Source organism: Ovis canadensis, chromosome 3 (assembly GCF_042477335.2).
Source record: "Ovis canadensis isolate MfBH-ARS-UI-01 breed Bighorn chromosome 3, ARS-UI_OviCan_v2, whole genome shotgun sequence".
In the NCBI taxonomy this organism is placed as follows: Eukaryota; Metazoa; Chordata; class Mammalia; order Artiodactyla; family Bovidae; genus Ovis; species Ovis canadensis.
In genome coordinates, this window is record NC_091247.1 from 61,318,543 (window position 1) to 61,338,314 (window position 19,772).

General features: G+C 48.4%; 1 protein-coding gene across 4 annotated transcripts in view; it reads right to left on the bottom strand.

Annotated features, from left to right (window-relative positions):
- The window catches only part of ST6GAL2 (ST6 beta-galactoside alpha-2,6-sialyltransferase 2), a 55,976-nt gene extending 36,523 nt beyond the window's left edge, over window positions 1-19,453 (bottom strand). Inside the window, exon 1 of one of the 4 annotated variants that reach the window (XM_069580384.1) lies at window positions 18,661-19,453. The gene's annotated coding sequence lies outside the window, so the exon portion shown is untranslated. Of the gene's footprint in view, window positions 1-18,146; window positions 18,589-18,660 lie in introns of those variants that run through there. The other 3 variants (XM_069580387.1, XM_069580383.1, XM_069580385.1) reach the window with 3 other exon arrangements.
- Between the last annotated feature and the right edge of the window lie 319 nt (window positions 19,454-19,772).

Here is a 19,772-nt window from a genome sequence, read left to right on the forward strand (position 1 = left end):
GTCATCCTCGCAGAGCTCAAGGTATCTTGGGGAACACTGGTGCTCCCTTGTTCATCGCAGGATGGGTCTGAGGTTGGCCCTGGAGCAGATGACCACAAGGTGGCTCCCAGGGCTCCCAGGGAGGACCTCCAGGGTCTGTGTTCCCGAGAGAAACCCCCGGCAAGTGGAGAGAAGCATGGGTGCCCCACGTGCTATGGTGGGACCTGCGCTCCTCAGTCAACCTGTGCTGTCTCTGTTCTCTTAGCTGGAAAATTAGGAGACAGCCGCTCTGAATGTCTCACAAGGTGTTCGTGGGGACAGATGGAGACTGGGAGCCAGAGGGTCGTGGAGCCGGAAAGAGCCTTATTATTGTGCATCCTCTTCTCTTGGTGAAGACACAGAGGTTACAGAACAACACTTCTGTATGTGGTGCTACATGTACGTGAAAAATGAGAAATGAGACAAGGGATGACACATGGGAGACAATGAAGACGTAGAGAACAATGGATGGACACCAAGGGGGAAAGGGCCGGGCGGGATTAACTGGCAGATTGAGGTCGACATAGATACACTATTGATACTAAACAGAAAATAGATATCTAATGAGAACCTACTGTAGAGCACAGGGATCTCTACTCAGCGCTCTCTGGTGACCTCAGTGGGAAGGAAATCCAAAAGAGGGGATCTGTGTATACATACAGCTGATTCACTTTGCTGTAGTCGCTCAGTTGTGTCCTAGTCTTTGCAACCCCATGGACTGTGGCCCGCCCGGCTCCTCTGTCTGTGGGATTCTCCAGTCAAGAATACTGGAGTGGGTTGCCGTTCCCTCCCCCAAGGGATCTTCCCAACCCAGAGATCAAACTCTAGTCTCCTGCGTTGCAGGCAGATTCTTTACCGTCTGAGCCACCAAGGTAGCCCATAAAATAGAAAGCGAATGAGAGCCTATACTGCATTGCATACAAAACTCTACTCAGTGTTCTGTGGTGACCTAAATGGGAAGGAGATCCGAAAAAGAGGGAACATATGTATATATATTCGCTTTGCTATACAGCAGAAATTGACAAAACAGTGTGAAGCAACCATACTCCAACAAAAATTAATTAAAAAAATGAAAACTCCTGGCATCTGCTCCAGACTTGAACCAAAATCCCAGAGGCAGGGGCCACGTGCCTGCATTGAATGTTGGCCCTTGGATGGCTGCATAAGTGAGTAAAACCTCAGGGCAAGAGAGAGAACAGGCACTGCCCTCCCATGCGGTTAGGAGGTGGTTTGGCAGGAATCCCAAACCACCCACAGAACCACCCACAGATGCTTGTGTGACCACAGCTTCCTAATCCCCTTCACCTCTCCCCAAACCAGCCACACTCACCTTGACTTGTGCAGCCCTGGACCCCACAAGCGAGACTGGGCTCCCAGCTGAGGCTCCCTCTGTGAGGGCCATTTCCTCTGCAGGAAAATGGGGGCTGTCACCTCAGGAACCAGCTGGGGCACCCTTCCCTGGTGCTTCCTGTGCTACCCAGCCCTGTGTCTGTGCCTGCTTCTCCCACTGGTAAGGGGCTTTTAACACCTGAGGCACAGATACATGAATAAAAGAAACAGCAGAGTGTAATTATACTTACAAAAACTTTCCCATAGCGTTGAACACTACTGTCTTTGCAAATCATACCCAGATTCCCATTCTACATAAGGAAGATGTTAAAGAGCTAAGTCATAAACACCAATTCTCTCTCCTCTGAAAGGCTGAGTGCCATCACACAGCTCAGCCGGTCTTCCAGAGGATTTTTATTAGATTCTATACAGTCCATGTGCTTCCAGGCACGGGTGCTCCCAGAATGGTAACCCCTTCTTCCTTTTTCCCTTTTCCACACTTTCTACTGGATTCTGGAATGGTCTATGATAACTACAGCTTGTAACAAACCTTTCAAAAGGAACTTCTCTAAATGCCATCCCTGCTCAGCAATGAACAGATAAAAGTTTTTAAATTGGCTCTCAGGCAAGGGGAGTAGGGAGGAGACCTGATTTTTAGCATTGGCCTTTCTATGGTGTAAATATTCCCACCACGGCCAATTTCAATCTACTTATGTGTCCTTATTGAACTCAGAGGTGGGAACAGACACAGAAGCTCATCTCAGTATTTTTACTACACAGAGGCAATAGATGCAGAGGACTCCTGAAAGAGAAAAGGCAGAAGGTGTGATGAAACTGTTAGGAATCAATGAGTTTTGAGAGCTGACCATCTTTGTTTTTAATATAATTTAATAATCAGCTCACAAAATTCCTGGGGGCTTCTCAGGTGGCTCAGTGTTAAAGAACCCGCCTACCAGTGTAGGAGACACAGAACATGTGGATTCAATCCCTGGGTCAGGAAGATCCCCTGGAGGAGGAAATGGCAATCCACTCCAGTATTCTTGCCTGGAAAATCTCATAGACAGAGGAGCTGGGCAGGTTCAGTTCATGGGGTCACAAAAGAGTCAGGTATGACTAAGAGACTGAGCACCCAGCACAGAGTTCCTGAACGCTGGCAAGAGAGCTGCAGAAACTGGGGCACCGCACCCCTCCCAGAAGGCTATTCTGCAAGGGTATTCATGCCAGGGTGAAAAGGAGAGTGAGAAAGTTGGCTTAAAGCTCAACATTCAGAGAACGAAGATCATGGCATCTGGTCCCATCACTTCATGGGAAACAGTGTCAGACTTTATTTGTGGGGGCTCCAAAATCACTGCAGATGGTGACTGCAGCCATGAAATTAAAAGACGCTTACTCCTTGGAAGAAAAGTTATGACCAACATAGACAGCATATTCAAAAGCAGAGACATTACTTTGCCAACAAAGGTCCGTCTAGTCAAGGCTATGGTTTCTCCAGTGGTCATGTATGGATGTGAGAGTTGGACTGTGAAGAAAGCTGAGCGCTGAAGAATTGATGCTTTTGAACTGTGGTGTTGGAGAAGACTCCTCAGAGTCCCTTGGACTGCAAGGAGATCCAACCAGTCCATTCTAAAGGAGATCAACCGTGGGATTTCTTTGGAAGGAATGATGCTAAAGCTGAAACTCCAGTACTTTGGCCACCTCATGCGAAGAGTTGACTCATTGGAAAAGATTCTGATGCTGGGAGGGATTGGGGGCAGGAGGAGAAGGGGCGACAGAGGATGAGATGGCTGGATGGCTGGATCACTGACGCGATGGATGTGAGTCTGAGTGAACTCCAGGAGTTGGTGATGGACAGGGAGGCCTGGCGTGCTGTGATTCATGGGGTTGCAGAGTCAGACACAACTGAGCAACTGAACTGAACTGAACTGAACTGAATAAGATTCATCTTCCGTGACTTATGGAAACCTCTGGGCAGCCTGTTCAGTTCTGGAGGTGACACTGGCTGCATCTGACCAGCTGCCTGTGTTTAAGCCTCGCCCGGTGGTAGAAGGGGTAGAGCTCACAGGCTCCAAGTGTGCTGCTGTGTCAGTGATAAACCTAAGAATGACCTGTGTGCTGTGTGCTATGAGTGCCTCAGTTTCATGATGAGAAACCGAAGTTAAGAGTCCATGGGACATCAGTTGGGCCAACTTCAAAGGTACACAGCCGGGAACCCTACAGGAACCCGCGTGCAAAGGGCCAGCCTTGGTTTCCTGCTCCCCTGTCTGTGTCTTGAAGGTCTCCAGAGTTGTGTCTTTGATTCTGTGTATTCTAAGTGAAGCTGAAAGGGAGACCAGGACCATGGAACGTGTGCTCCAGCAGAACAGAGGTGGAGAATATGCGGGCCCCCTGTGCGACCACCAGTCCTTGCTACTCATCCACATCCAGCAGCTGAGTTTTTGTGTGGACATAAGTTTTCAACTTTCCTGGCAGCTCAGATGCTAAGAAGTCTGCCTGCAGTGCAGGAGACTCATGTTTGATCCTGGGTTGGAAAGATCCCTTGGAGAAGTAAATGGCAATCCACTCCAGGATTCTTGCCTGGAGAATCCCATGGACAGAGGAGCCTGGCGGGCTACAGCCCATGCGGTAAAAAAAGAGTCAGGCACAGTTTAGCAACTACAACAGCAACATCAAGAACATAGAATGTATAAACCCCAGAGTGAACCCAAAGGTTAACTATGGACTTTGGGACATTATGATGCATCAATGTAGGTTCATCGGATTGCAACAAATATACCATTTGGGGGTATGCGGATAATAGGGGACGCCGTGCATGTGTGAGGCAGGAAGTCTTCATATGTTCTGCTCAATTTTGCTGGGAACCTTAAGCTGCTCTAAAAGTCTGAATTTTTTTTTTTTAAAGTAGAACAGAAAGAAGAAAAGAAAAAAGAATAACGACCACAAGTTCCTCCAAAGTGGAGGCCTGGAATCTGAAACTTAGTCTGTTGGCTCCAGAGATCATGTCTCTCACAGCGACTGCCCTCTACAGTTTATAAAGGGTCTCCCCATACTGTCAAGTCCGTGCCATATGGGTTTCAAATTAAATGTCCAGTTCTGACCTCCGGTGCACTGAAAAGAAACTTTTCACAGCTCATAAATCGTTAGCACCTGCTATAATAAAGTAAGCATCAGTGTTCAAGTTTCCAAGCAGAGGTCAGGGACTGAAATCCCCTGCCGCGCCCCCACAGTGCTCTTGTAGGTATGGATGCAATGAGGTGTGTGTCGGAGAAAGAGATGGAGACGGAGGCTGATGGCAGGAAGCACGGAATCCAGCACAAGAAACCTCATCCGCCCTCCCTCAGGGGAGAGTCTGGGGGCTGCGGAGACTATGACAAGAAGCCAACTTAGTTCTCTTCCTAAGAAGGAAATGTCTAGCCTAGGCACGTTCCTGTTCCCAGACTTGTTAACTGTGGCCAAAGAGCGTGAACCAGGGACCGAGTACAATAACAACCCTGTGAGATGCACAATTCATGGAAGGAGTGTCCTCGGCTCCTCTCCTTGACTCCCCAGCCCTGAGGATAAAGAGGCAGTGGGTGGAATTCCACTGCTTGATGGCAACAAGCCCAAGTCTGCCATGAAAGGAGCGACTTTTACTCAACAAATATCTACAGGATCTGCAGGAGGAATGTTTGAGATGGCGACACAAAGGCAGACTAGATAAGTTCCCACATCTCAGAGTCTTTTTTTTTCAATTAATTTATTTGATGGGGGATAATTACCTTACAATACTGTGATAATCTTGCTATACATTGACATGAATCAGCCACGGGTGCACATGTGTCCCCCCATCCTGAACCCGCCTCCCACCTCATCCCTCCGGGTTGTCCCAGAGCACTGGCTATGGGTGCCCTGCTTCACGCATTGAACTTGCGCTGGTCATCTGTCTTACATATGGTAATATACATGTTTCACTGAGATTCTCTCAAATCATCCCACCCTTGACCCCTCCCACAGAGTCCAGTGTTCTTTATGTCTGTGTCTCCTTTGCTGCCCTACATGTAGGACCATCGTTCAGTTCAGTTCAGTTTCTCAGTTGTGTCCAACTCTTTGTGACCCCATGGACTGCAGCACGCCTGGCTTCCCGGACCATCACCAGCTCCCAGAGCCTGCTCAAACTCATGCCCATCAAGTCGGTAATGCCGTCCAACCATCTCATCCTCTGTCGTCCTCTTCTCCTCCCGCCTTCAATCTTTCCCAGCATCAGGGTGTTTTCCAATGAGTAAATTCTTCGCATCAGGTGGCCAAGGTATTGAAGTTTCAGCTGCAGCATCAGTCCTTCCAGTGAATATTCAGGACTGATTTCCTTTATGATTGACTGGTTTGATCTCCTTGCAGTCCAGGAGACTCTCAGGAGTCTTCTCCAACATCACTGTTCAAAAGTATCAATTCTTTGGTGCTCAGCTTTCTTTATAGTCCAACTTTCACATCCATACATGACCACTGGAAAAACCATAGCTTTGAATAGATGGACCTTTGTTGGCAAAGTAATGTCTCTGCTTTTTAATATGCTGTCTAGGTTGGTCATAGCTTTTCTTCCAAGGAACAACTGTCTTTTAATTTCATGGCTGCAGTCACCATCTGCAGTGATTTTGGAGCCCAAGAAAATAAAGTCGGTCACTGTTTCCACTGTTTCCCCATCTATTTGCCATGAAGTGATGGGACTGGACATCATGATCTTAGTTTTTTGAATGTTGTGTTTTAAGCTAGCTTTTTTACTCTCCTCTTTCACTTTCGTCAAAAACCTCTTCAGTTCCTCTTTGCTTCCTGCCATAAAGGTGGTGTCATCTGCATATCTGAGGTAATTGATATTTCTCCCAGCAATCTTGATTCCAGCTTGTGCTTCATCCAGCCTGGCATTTCACATGATGTACTCTTCATAGAAGTTAAATAAGCAAGGTGACAATATACAGCCTTGAGGTACTCCTTTCCCAATTTGGAACCAGTCCATTGTTCCATGTCCGGTTCTAACTGTTGATTCTTGACCTGCATACAGATTTCTCAGGAGGCAGGTCAGATGGTCTCGTATTCCCACCTCTTGAAGAATTTTCCACAGTTTGCTGTGATCCACATAGTCAAAGGCTTTGGCATAGTCAATAAAGCAGAAGTAGATGTTTTTTTTGGAACTCTCTTGCTTTTCCTATTATCCTCTCTATGAGGCTGAAAGTGAAGACCCCCCGAACTCCGAGGGGACCCCCTCCCCTGTCAGCTGCCCCTCACCCATCCTAATACACAGCTCAGAGGGACAGAGCAGGTGCCTGGCCTCTACACCTGGGAGACAGATCATCTTTATTTACCTGTTTGTCAGGTTTGCTTGTGTTTCAGACAGTAAGGAATCTGCCTACAGTGCAGGAGGCCTGTTCAATTGCTGGGTCAGGAAGATCCCCTGGAGAAGGGCATGGCAACCCACTCCAGTATTCTTGCCTGGAGAATCCCATGGACAGAGGAGCCTGGGGGGCTATAGTTTATGGGGTTGCAAAGAGTCTGACACAACTGAGCAGACACACAGCACAAACAAGGGAAAGGCAGGACCTCTTGTAAGATCTGAATTATTCATCATCAGTTTCTAGGAGGCCACAAAATTGTCTTGACTTTGAGGTTCCCTGCCAGAGAGTAAATCTTCTCAAGCAGTCTAAAGCAGTTGGAAAGACGAAAACCAAACAAACAAGCAAAACACTCAGCCCACTGCAAAGGTCAAGGCTGAGTTCACACCCTCTCCTGAAATGTTGGGATCCACTGGAAACCAGCTTCAATAACCCATGGTTCTGAATTCCCAGAAGAACACAGCACAAGTTGGTGAGCTAGTCTGATCACAGGCTTAGGCCTTCCTGACTGGCATCAGAATTTCAGAACCCAGTAAGAGAATTTTCTACCCACTTTCAGTTATCAAAGACCTTGTCCAGGACAACAACATAATTAAAAAGTGCAGAGAAACCAACTGGTAGTGCAAACCTCATTAAGTTGGCACAGCGTGACTCATGAGGAAAATTAAAAGGGCTCAAGGGTGTGCAGAGAGCTAAGGTCCTTCACAAAATGGAGCCGTTTTCACAGATTTTCAATTTTAATATATTACCACAAATGGCAGTAGCACTGAATGCTGTGGGAGTCAACCCAGGCCTGTGACAGTGGATGGTGCAGTGCTGAGTCGTATCTGACTCTCTGTGACCCCGTGGACTATAGTCTGCTAGGCTCCTCTGTTTATGGGAATCTCCAGGCAAGAATACTGGAGTGATTTGCCATGCCCTCCTCCAGGGCATCTTCCCAACCCAGGGACTGAACCCACGTCTCTTACATCTCCTGCCCTGGCAGGTGGGTTCTTTACCACTAGCACCACCTGGGAAGCCCAAAGTGGATGGAGGTTCCTCCAAAGAGCTTCCTTTGCCAGGTGTGTATGTCCAGAACAGACCTGGGTCTGTGAGACTTTGTGGAGATGCCGAGTGTTGGTGGTGCTGGGGGTTGTCAAGGGATGGAGCTGCCGCAGTGCCACAGGCAGCAACGTGGCTGCTAACGACCAACACACATGTTGTCATTAAAATCCGCTTAACTGGATTATGAAAGCGATTTAAAATGACTTCCTTGGGTGAGAGGAAAGCCACGCTTAGGTACCTCTCCGTTCATTTGCAAGTCATCCCTTGTATCTTACGTATACTTTAATGGAGCAAGAACAGTTTATTCAAATGCTCCATGTATTTTTTAAAAAAACTCCACGTGCTTTCATTAAACTCCTGCAATGTTCTATTTACCACATAGAATCACTTGAAGTCCCTAACTTCAACCACTGACGACAGTCTTTATTTTCCATTGGAAAAGACTGATGCTGGGAGGGATTGGGGGCAGGAGGAGAAGGGGACGACCGAGGATGAGATGGCTGGATGGCATCACGGACTCGATGGACGTGAGTCTGAGTGAACTTCGGGAGATGGTGATGGACAGGGAGGCCTGGCGTGCTGTGATTCATGGGGTCGCAAAGAGTCGGACACGACTGAGCGACTGAACTGAACTGAACTGAACTGAATGAAAGTGGAGAGTGAAAAAGTTGGCTTAAAGCTCAATGTTCAGAAAACGAAGATCATGGCATCTGGTCCCATCACTTCATGGGAAATAGATGGGGAAACAGTGGAAACAGTGTCAGACTTTATTTTTTGAGTTCAGAGTAATGGAAAGAGTTCCTTTAATTAACTGACTCACCCAGGGCTGCCCTGAGCCCTCACTCGACCTTTAGGGAAAGCAATGCAGAGCGCTTAGCACATAGAGGACGTAGTCTGGGAAGATGCTTGGAAAATACAGGAAGCGCCATATGAACTCTCATGACTCCACATGCAGCTGACCCTCTGTCCCGGGAAGATGCCCTTAGTCTGGGTTGCTGTCTCCTGCAGGGAGTGCTGGCAGAACGTGTAAGGGCCATGTGTGACACTCAGGCCAGGTGTGACACACGGGTGGGGACAGAGCACAGTACCGTCTCCGGCTTCCCACCAGAGGTGTGTGTCACCTTCTCCACCTGCACCGGGAAGGCCAGAACTCAGAATCAAAGCACCGCACTTGCAATTCCTTGTGGTCAGCTGAGACTTGATACTCTCCTGCCCAGGGACCTTTCCCAAATTTTAATATCTGTTCACAGATGATTCATGGGCAAGCAGGAAAAAAATGCAGCCCAACCACAACCACTGCCAGCTCATCCCTGGGGACCAGCCTTATTATCCCACCAGGGGCTGCTAATGTGTGTGCTCTGATTGTTAGGATTTGATACGTTTATGAATCCGAGATGAGTGCTTTTGTAAACTCTCCCTGGGAAGGTCCTACCCAATTTATTTACTAATTACCGGCAGACTACACATGTCCCTCACTTCTGAATGCTCTGTTAAAGAAAGGAACAAAGATGCCCAACCACATCTGGGATCATTATGAAAAGAGAGGCACTTTTCAGGTGTTCTCTGTGAGATTCAGGGAGGCATACAAATAACAGGGTTGAATGGTTTAAGTCTGACTTCCTAAAGTAGCTAACAAAATGTGAGAAAAGGAAGGCCTGCTCCAGACCCAATATGTTCCATGATGTCACTGCCCTGGCACCTGGAGATCATCAGATGCTCAAGGTTTTGCTCAGTTGGTAAAGAATTGTCTGTAATACAGGAGACCCAGGTTCAGTCCCTGGGTGGGGAAGATCCCCTGGAGAAGGGAATGGCAACCCACTCCAGTATTCTGGCCTGGAGAATCCCATGGACAGAGGAGCCTGGCGGGCTGCAGTCCATGGGATCACAAGCAGTAGGACACAACTGAGCGACTGACACTCACTTTTGTGTATCTTGGTGTGAACTTTACCATCTGTCCTCTGTTCTCCCCACACAGGCAAGGGGGCCTGTGACAGCCCCTGCGTTCTGTTCTCCCTACAAACTGCCAGACACTAAAGGAGGGACACTTGGTTTTGAGGTACACAGGTGACTGGACATCCCAAGGTACTTGACTTTAAGCAAAAATGTCCTTGGCAAGCACACAGGATAAACAAGGGGAATGTTGAAACATCTAACTGCAACCCTCAGTCCTGCTTTCATCCACCATATAAAAATAAAGTATAAAGCAAGCACACACACGCACACACCTGACCTTCCTCCTCTAATCCTGTTCTGAATCTACCTCCCCCTGCAGGGAACTTGAGTTTTGATACCAGGAGTCCAGTCACCTGGCCCAGCCCAGCACCCTAGATGCCCTGCTGGAGATGCCACTGCAGGATCTGGTCCCAAGGATGAAACACATCCTGCACCTACCCGGGTACCCGAAGATGTTGATGCTGTAAGAACCCTCACACTACACACAGAGAGAAAAAAGCGCGTGTTCCCACATGCAGTCTTTGTTGCTGTGCAGTCACTCGGTCATGTCCAACTCTTCTGTGATGCCCCCTGGACTGTAGCCCACCAGGCTCCTCTGTCTAGGGGATTCTCCAGGCAAGAATACTGGGGTGAATTGCCATTTCTTTCCCTAAGACATGGTCTACTTATAATAAACTAAGAGTGCAGTTCAAACCCTAAACATTTTTGAGATCTTCCTACTCCACTGACAGTGTGGAATTCTGCAGAGATCACTGATACAGGAAGAAGAGTGTTCTCTCAGTCAGATGGCCAGGGTTCTGATCCTGAGTTTGTTTCTCAGTGGCCGTGAATCCCAGCCAGGAATGTTTACTTGTCACAATTCACATTCTCTCTCCTCATATCTGACATAAAGTCACATCAGTCCTCGGATGTGTTCCTCCCATATTTAAGTGTGAGTGTGTGTGAGGGTGTGCCAATGTGTGTGTGTGCTTGCATCGTCTTTTAAAAGATAGTCCTCTTTTTTTTTTTTTTTGGCGCTGGGACTTCTCAGGGGTATAGTTTTCCCAATTGTAAAATATAATTTACATAGTAAGACCCTTCTTCTAATAAGAAAAGCGAATTCATTTGTTTAATCATGCACCTATTGGATAAACTGTATCATTTAGAAAACAAATTCCGTATTAATTGCACTTTTTCCTACCCATCTGTGGCCAGAGGTACATATACAGGTTTTAACACACTGCAAAAAAGCCATCAATAGACTTTCAAGGAAGCTACTTTTCACATTAATTTCTGATTCATGAAAGCTATTGGGGTACCTACAAGATTTACCTTTTCCCAAATGTAATTTAGAGCCAACTCATTCTATGCTCAGTCACTCAGTCATGGCCAACTCTTTTGTGACCCCATGGACTGTAGCCTTTCAGGCGCCTCTGTCCATAGGATTTCCCAGGCAAGAATACCAGAGTGGTTTGCCATTTCCTACTCCAGAAAGTCATTCTCAGTTCAGTTCAGTTCCTCAGTCGTGTCCGACTCTTTGAGACCCCATGAATCGCAGCACGCCAGGCCTCCCTGTCCATCACCAACTCCCGGAGTTCACTCAGACTCACGTCCATCGAGTCAGTGATCCAGCCATCCAGCCATCTCATCCTCTGTCGTCCCCTTCTCCTCCTGCCCCCAATCCCTCCCAGCATCAGAGTCTTTTCCAATGAGTCAACTCTTCGCATGAGGTGGCCAAAGTACTGGAGTTTCAGCTTTAGGATCATTCCTTCCAAAGAAATCCCAGGGCTGATCTCCTTCAGAATGGACTGGTTGGATCTCCTTGCAGTCCAAGGGACTCTCAAGAGTCTTCTCCAATACCACAGTTCAAAAGCATCAATTCTTCGGCGCTCAGCTTTCTTCGCAGTCCAACTCTCACATCCATACATGACCACAGGAAAAACCATAGCCTGGACTAGACAGACCTTTGTTGGCAAAGTAATGTCTCTGCTTTTCAATATGCTATCTAGGAAAGACATTCTAGAAGCCACAATAATTAACAACATGCAAGAACCTGTACTTGAAAAATTTGTATAATTTGAACGCAGAAAACCAATTGTTCTAAAGTTAATACAGCATTCTTCTCTCAGGCTCAAATCTTAGAAGCAGCCTAGCATAGGACTAAGTATGTGAATTTTAAATTTCTAAAAACAAAGGCTTCTGATCAAGACACTGCAGGATTTTTCTTTACGATGTATTCTCTAATGCTTTAGCCAATATATTTCTAAACATCCCAAGAGACTACTTTCTAGGCTTGCACTCTTTGACTCAATAACTCAAAAGTGTGTTAGTTGCTCAGGCATTTCTGACTCTTTGTGAGCCCATGGACTGTAGCCTGGCAGGCTCTTCTGCCCAGGGGATTTTCCAGGCAAGAATACTGGAGCTGGTTGTCATTCCCTTCTCCAGGGGATCTTTCCAACTTAGGGATCGAACCCAGGTCTCCGGCATTGCAGACAGATTCTTTACTGTCTGAGCCATGGGGGAGGCCTCAAAGCACAGGGGTAATTGTCTTGAATCTTAGCTTATATTTTTCTTTGGAAATGTCACTGCTGTCACACCCTGTGAGCCTGAATTTCATCCTACTACTGCATGAGCAGATATCCCAAATGGCCTGGGCCACCTTTCAGCTGTAACTCAAGCTTCTGTCTGCCTCCAGGTTCCAAAAGACACGAGCTCCAGGCCCTGCGCTTGCAGCCTGGACAACCTTCCAGAGCCAGCATGCCCGGGTGGGGCTGAGAGCTCCCAGTCAGTGCCCTTCTTCTTCAGAGTGGTATCTCATGTTGCTGCATGGCCTTTGGAGACACCCAAGTTCAGTTCACTTCAGTCGCTCAGTCAGGTATGACTCTTTGCGACCCCATGGACTGCAGCACACCAGGCTTCCTGGTCCCTGACCAACTCCCAAAACCTGCTCAAATTCACACACATCAAGTCAGTGATGCCATCCAACCATCTCATCCTGTCACCCCCTTTTCCTCCTGCCTTCAATCTTGCCCAGCATCAGAGTCTTTTCCAATGAGTCAGTTCTTCGCATCCGGTGGCCAAAGTATTGAAGCTTCAGCTTCAGCATCAGTCCTTCCAATGAATCTTCAGGACCAATTTCCTTTACGATTGACTGGTTTGATCTCCTGCAGTCTGTTCTCATGAGTCTTCTTCACCACAGTTCAAAAGCATCATTTCTTTGGTGCTCACCTTTCTTTACGGTCCAAATCTCACATCCATACATGACTACTGTAAAAACCATAGCTTTGACTAAGCTGGATGGACCTTGTTGGCAAAGTAATGTCTCTGCTTTTCAATATGTTGTCAAGGTTGATCATAGCTTTTCTTCCAAGGAGCAAGTGTCTTTTAATTTCATGGCTTCAGTCACCATCTGCAGTGATTTTGGAGCCCAAGAGAATAAACTCTGTCACTGTTTCCATTGTTTCTCCATCTATTTGCCATGAAGTGATGGGACCAGATGCCATGATCTTAGTTTTTTGAATGTTGAATTTTAAGCCAACTTTTTCACTCTCCTCTTTCACTTTCATCAAGAGGTTCCTCAGTTCCTTTCTGCCATCAGAGTGGTGTCATCTGCATTTGGAGACACCCAAGCCCAAGTTCAGACCCGGCTCTGTTCTCACTCTTGAGGCAGCCACTTCCTGCTTCTGAGCTCAGTCTCATAGCATGGCTCAGGTTATGGCCAAGGTGCCCCTTGATGCCCTGTGCAGACATAATAGCAGGGTGGGGCATGAAAAGTCTCAAAGCAGAGGCTCTGATTATTCTTGGCATCACTGCTCTCCCCAGGACTGTGGGCTGTTGGAAGGGATGTCCAGTATGGATAACTAAAGGTTCCTTCTCTTCTGAGCAGGGGAATCAGCTTTCCAATATGCCAGAAAACACAATTATCCATTCCACGCAATCCCCATGCTGGAAGACACCTTGGAGATAAGCAGAGTCTTCATCTGGCAGCCCTGAAAACCACGCAGCTCTGTGCAGGACTCGGGACCGAGAGGTCTCCCTGCTGCTTCATTCTCTGAGAAAGTCCAGTGCAAAACTGCTACCCAGTCCTCACACTTGTTAGAAACATCTGCCTGGAACTGGGGATTCTTTCCTGGAGAAAACCACAGTGGGCAGCGGAAAGCAGGAGGGGTATGGACAGGTCTATTCAGACAAGTCCCTGAGAGTGGGTGGCGGTGCTCTGATGTCATTCCATCCAAAGGGCAATTCCACGTCAAAGCAGGAGGGACTTGGCGCTGTGAGGCAGACCAGAACCTGCCTAGGGCCAATGGAAGACAGTAGGCAGACCACTGCAGGAAACCCAGCTTTTACCAAGTGGCAGGTCTAGACCTTGGATGTGAGGGCTGGACCAAACTACCGGCTGAGGACTGATTGGGCCAGTTTCACACCCTTTACATTAGGGCCACCACTTCACCCACAGGCCAGGTGTGTTCCATGCATTTTGAATTGCATTTCTGCCCCATCAATTTAGGGGGGCGCGACGGGGCTTCGAATTTAAGATCAGGATAGCATTTTTTTTTTTAATTTTAGTTTTTTATTTTTTAAATTTTAAAATCTTTAATTCTTACATGCATTCCCAAACATGAACCCCCCTCCCACCTCCCTCCCCATAACATCTTTCTGGGTCATCCCCATGCACCAGCCCCAAGCATGCTGCATCCTGCGTCAGACATAGACTGGCGATTCGATTCAAATGATAGTATACATGTTAGAATGTCATTCTCCCAAATCATCCCACCCTCTCCCTCTCCCTCTGAGTCCAAAAGTCCGTTATACACATCTGTGTCTCTTTCCCTGTCTTGCATACAGGGTCGTCATTGCCATCTTCCTAAATTCCATATATATGTGTTAGTATACTGTATTGGTGTTTTTCTTTCTGGCTTACTTCACTCTGTATAATCGGCTCCAGTTTCATCCATCTCATCAGAACTGATTCAAATGAATTCTTTTTAACTGCTGAGTAATACTCCATTGTGTATATGTACCACAGCTTTCTTATCCATTCATCTGCTGATGGACATCTAGGTTGTTTCCATGTCCTGGCTATTATAAACAGTGCTGCGATGAACATTGGGGTACATGTGTCTCTTTCTATTCTGGTTTCCTCGGTGTGTATGCCCAGCAGTGGGATTGCTGGGTCATAAGGTAGTTCTATTTGCAATTTTTTAAGGAATCTCCACACTGTTCTCCATAGTGGCTGTACTAGTTTGCATTCCCACCAACAGTGTAGGAGGGTTCCCTTTTCTCCACACCCTCTCCAGCATTTATTGCTTGCAGATTTTTGGATCGCAGCCATTCTGACTGGTGTGAAGTGGTACCTCATTGTGGTTTTGATTTGCATTTCTCTAATAATGAGTGATGTTGAGCATCTTTTCATGTGTTTGTTAGCCATCCGTATGTCTTCTTTGGAGAAATGTCTATTTAGTTCTTTGGCCCATTTTTTGATTGGGTCGTTTATTTTTCTGGAGTTGAGCTGCATAAGTTGCTTGTATATTTTTGAGATTAGTTGTTTGTCAGTTGCTTCATTTGCTATTATTTTCTCCCATTCAGAAGGCTGTCTTTTCACCTTGCTTATATTTTCCTTTGTTGTGCAGAAGCTTTTAATTTTAATTAGATCCCATTTGTTTATTTTTGCTTTTATTTCCAGAATTCTGGGAGGTGGATCATAGAGGATCCTGCTGTGATTTATGTCTGAGAGTGTTTTGCCTATGTTCTCCTCTAGGAGTTTTATAGTTTCTGATCTTACATTTAGATCTTTAATCCATTTTGAGTTTATTTTTGTGTGCGGTGTTAGAAAGTGATCTAGTTTCATTCTTTTACAAGTGGTTGACCAGTTTTCCCAGCACCACTTGTTAAAGAGATTGTCTTTACTCCATTGTATATTCTTGCCTCCTTTGTCAAAGATAGGATAGCATTTTTTAAGAGTCATAATAAATCCATGCTTCTGCCCAAGCCCCATGTTTACACATAAATTGCTCAAAAGTAGAAAAATGGCAGATGTAGTAATCCACAGGCCGATGTTTATGCATAAGAGTAGCTGGTCACCTCTTCCAGCACACTCAGGGTTTGGACTTGACACCAACCCGTTAAGAACATTGCACACTGCTGTGTAAATTACACCTGCACAGTCCTGACTCCAAAATTAGTATCTGATTCTATGTAATTATTTCTCTTACTGTCAGTTGTCAATTTAATCCCCTAGTTCTTTTTAAAGGCGTGTCCAATGATTAAAATTGCAAAGCTTGACATACCCCTACCTTGAAGGCACTATCTTTGCTAAGACATTCAAGCAAGAAAAGTAAAGTAGTTCACTTAATTTAAGCAATTAAAAATTAAGATGATATAATAGAAGATCCAAGAGGGAGAAAAAACACTGTATACTTAGGTGAATATTAAAACAAAGGCTGTCCCAATTATTAATGCATAAAACATTTTTTTATAAAACATTTTTTTATGCAAAGCATCAAGAATGATACACCAAATCCAGACATTAATTAAAAGTTTCTCAAAGGTCAAATAGCTCCAAGTTTCTGGAAAGGAACTTGTCATTGGCTTACCTAAGCAATAGGTACAAAAGTATAGAAATAAATTGGTATTTATAGAAAGACTTAAGCACTGAGAAACACTTGGATAAACTGTAGACACAGAGGATAAAACTCCAGTTAGTATAAGCATTCACATACTTCATCATCTCAGGAAAAGGAGAATCTCAGAAAAAAAGAGCTCCAGAAAGAAACATCTACAGGAATTTCTCAGCAACCACTTCACTGTTCAACTAATCTCACAGGCTGGCCGCACATCCTTCCCCAGACCCAGCTGACATATTCACCCCATGAGTAAACCTTTCTCTCTTAATTATCCTCATCAGAGACGGAGCAGAGCTGCCTGTTCTTCTCCACATAATAAATCCATTCATATATTTTCAGATGTGAAATTATATCAGCTTTGAATCCTCCAGTCTAAATATCCTCAGTTCTTTATCTTTACTTCCTAGATTTAACACAAAGCTTCAGAACCTTCACCTACACCAAGCAGAAAGGAATACCCCAGTTTACCTCACTCACAAAAAAAATTTTATCAAGAATTCCAACATGTTTGAGTGACTTTTCTTAAACTCAGCTGTAAAATTCAAGGCAGTTCTTCCATTAATTTCCAGCATTCCCCACTCCCTACTGCCAACAGTTTTCCTGATGCATTAGTGGGAAATGCGAGCCTTCAAGGGTTGGAAAAATTTTGGTTGCCAGTTTCAGAAAAATAGCAGGGTAAAAATAAGCTCAAGGCCACACATCATTTCTCCTTTTAGAAGAAAACGTCAACCCCAAGTTTGCAACAACAGCATTTCAATTTTTGAAACCCACGGGTCATGAATTTTATTTCAATATGGCAAAGTATGTCGACCAAAATTGGAAAAAAAAAAAGTAACTATCGAGCAACCTGCCCGAGGCGTTTAAAATGTGCAGAAAGTACTTAAAATGCTTTCGAGTCCCCCAGCAATGTCCTCACCAAGCATAGAGCCGACAGAGCTGGGGATCAGCTGGCCCCTTCCCGGTCAGAACGCCAACCGCACACAAAGCAAAGATTCCGACCAAATATGGTTTGCCTCTCCTCAATTTTTCAGCCTGCTCACTAAAAATACGTTCACAACCAATCCAGCCAAGCATTACTCTTCTCCCAAAGTGCTTCTCGGATTATAAAACAGCTTTGAAAGTTCAGCCTGACAAAACAAACACGGTACCGGGGGAGAGACCTGGAAGGCGTTTGCAAAAAGTCTCATTTAAATTCCTGGAAAGCACGGCTTCTCAAACAGCTATTCGGATCGCTCTGGAAGGAGGCAGTAGCCGCTTCGCTCCAGCCAGGAGTTTCACTCCGCTCCATCCCCCTGCATCGCAAAATCCGAAGGAGATGGACGTTGCATTCCGTACCCCCGAATGCATCAAATCTCCTTTCGGTACACGGTGGAAAGTGGGACAACTCCGAAGCCGCCCTCCTCGCGCCAGTGTGCAAGAACGAACACCCCACTGCTCAAGATTCACAAGATCCTTCTGCCCCAAACGTTTCAGCTACAGAAAACTAGAGATCAGTGCAACGCACTTTAGACTTTAAGAAGCGCAGTTGTGCCTGCGGATGGGGTCGAGAAGACAATTAAAGACATCGAGCCCCTTCCAGAGCCAAAATTAAAGATCAGGGTCACTGAGTCACCGGGGCACACTGTGTCCTCTTATCCCAGAAGCGCAAGTCTTCCGGTGGTCTCACCTCTCGAGGAATTCCTGCTTCTCCCCCCCAAAAACTGTCCTCAGCGCTCCCCCTACACCCCACCTCAGGTCTGGGAGCGGGTCGCCGAGTCTAACTCGGTGCCGAGCTGCGCCCAGGCTCCGGCGACCCAGCGGCAGCCGTCTGGCACCGCCCGACCCCGAGCCTTTGGTCGCCCACCTTTTCCGTACGCCGCGCCTCCCTGCGCCCGACCCCGCGGCGTGGAGTCGGGGACGAGCGTGTCACATCTTCTTCTCCCGCGGCCGCTCGGGCGCGCGCCACGCGCTCCCACAATCTCACCGACTGGAGCAGAGAGCCGGGGCCCTGGCGCCAGACGCGCGCGCGGCTCAGCGGCTCCCGCAGCAGCAGCCCGCCTCCGCTGAGCAGCCTCCTGGCGCCGCCCCAGAGACCCGGCGGTCCGCGCTCGCGTCCAGGGCGGCCGGAGGGGTTTGCTCCGGTGCTGATCGCTCGGTGCTGGGCGGCGAAAACGAGCGCGGGGGACTCGGCCTCCGGGCCGGCGCGGTGTTGCGCTCAGCCAGCGCTGCGCGCCTCATTGTTCCAGGCGGCTCCCTGCTCCCAGCCCCCGCGCAGAGCCTGCGCCGCGCCCCGCCCCGCGCTCCCCAGCGCCCACCCCTTGCCCCCCGCCCCTCTGCCTCCGAGGCTTCCTCCGGCCTCCCTTCGCTGCCTCGCTCACCTAGCGGGCGGCAGCTGGCCTCGGGAAGTTCCGCGACCACTCCCCACTGCCGGGCCCCGCTGCCTGGCGGCTGCGGCGCAAAGGGTACAAGGTGGGCGCTCCCCGGCTGCGAGCCGAGCCCCGCTGGTGGCACAGAGTGATTGTAGACTGGGGAGTCGCGGCGGCCTGTAAAGGCACGCCTTTCCGCGCCACCGCTGCCAGCCTGCCCCGGTCCACCGAGGGTCACCTGCACAGGCTCCGCCCGGCACCGCGCGCCGCAGCTGCGGGCACTCGGGCCTGGCCGACGGCGGGGATGCAGGGACTAGGACCTGCTGTGAGCTGCGGAGCCGGGGTCGGGGCCCCAGACTCCGCGGAAGTGAGTCTTGGTGCGGCCCCGCTGCGACACACCCTCCCGCGGCGCCGAAGGCCGGGCTACCTGCGCGCGAGGCAGCGCCCGGGAGCGGGCCGGGTGGGGCGCAGGGGAGTGAGCGCAGCATCCTCCTGGCCCGCAGGCTCCCTTTGTTTCGCCCGCTCGGCCGGCTCCGGGCCACCACCGGGCCCTCGCTCCCGGAAACTCCTCGGAGGCGCCAGGGATCGGGGTTGTAGCGGGAGTGGCCACCTGCCCCTGGGAATTCCCTAATGCACCCTCTGCCCGGCCATCCCCGCCCGGCCGGCAAAGTTCGGAGGACTGCGGCCCCCAGGCTGCTGGCCCCGCGCGCGAACAGGCGCTGGAGCCGGGAGTGGGGCAACAGATCGGATGTCCCTCTGCCAGCGTGCGGAATGTCCATTTGTCGCCACGGCCCTCGTTCCTTCTGAGGGGACCGCAGCTGGTCTGGGACCAGGACCACCACACGCTTTGCTGGTAAACACGCTCCTTTGAACTTCAACGCGCTCCCCGCGTGCGCGACGGAGGCGGTAGGCAGCTCCCTACCCTGTCGTCCTCCGGCGGCCCCAGAGGGCTGTTGGGGTGGGGGTGGGGGAGCCACCTGGTAGTGGCCGTCTCAGAGGGACAGGTTACCCCCCAGCCCTCCATCCTAGGTCCCAGCAGGAGCTGACAGTTTGGAGACACAAATCCATCACTAACACTATTTTAAAATTCGTATGTACATTCATTGACCTAATTCAGGATTTTT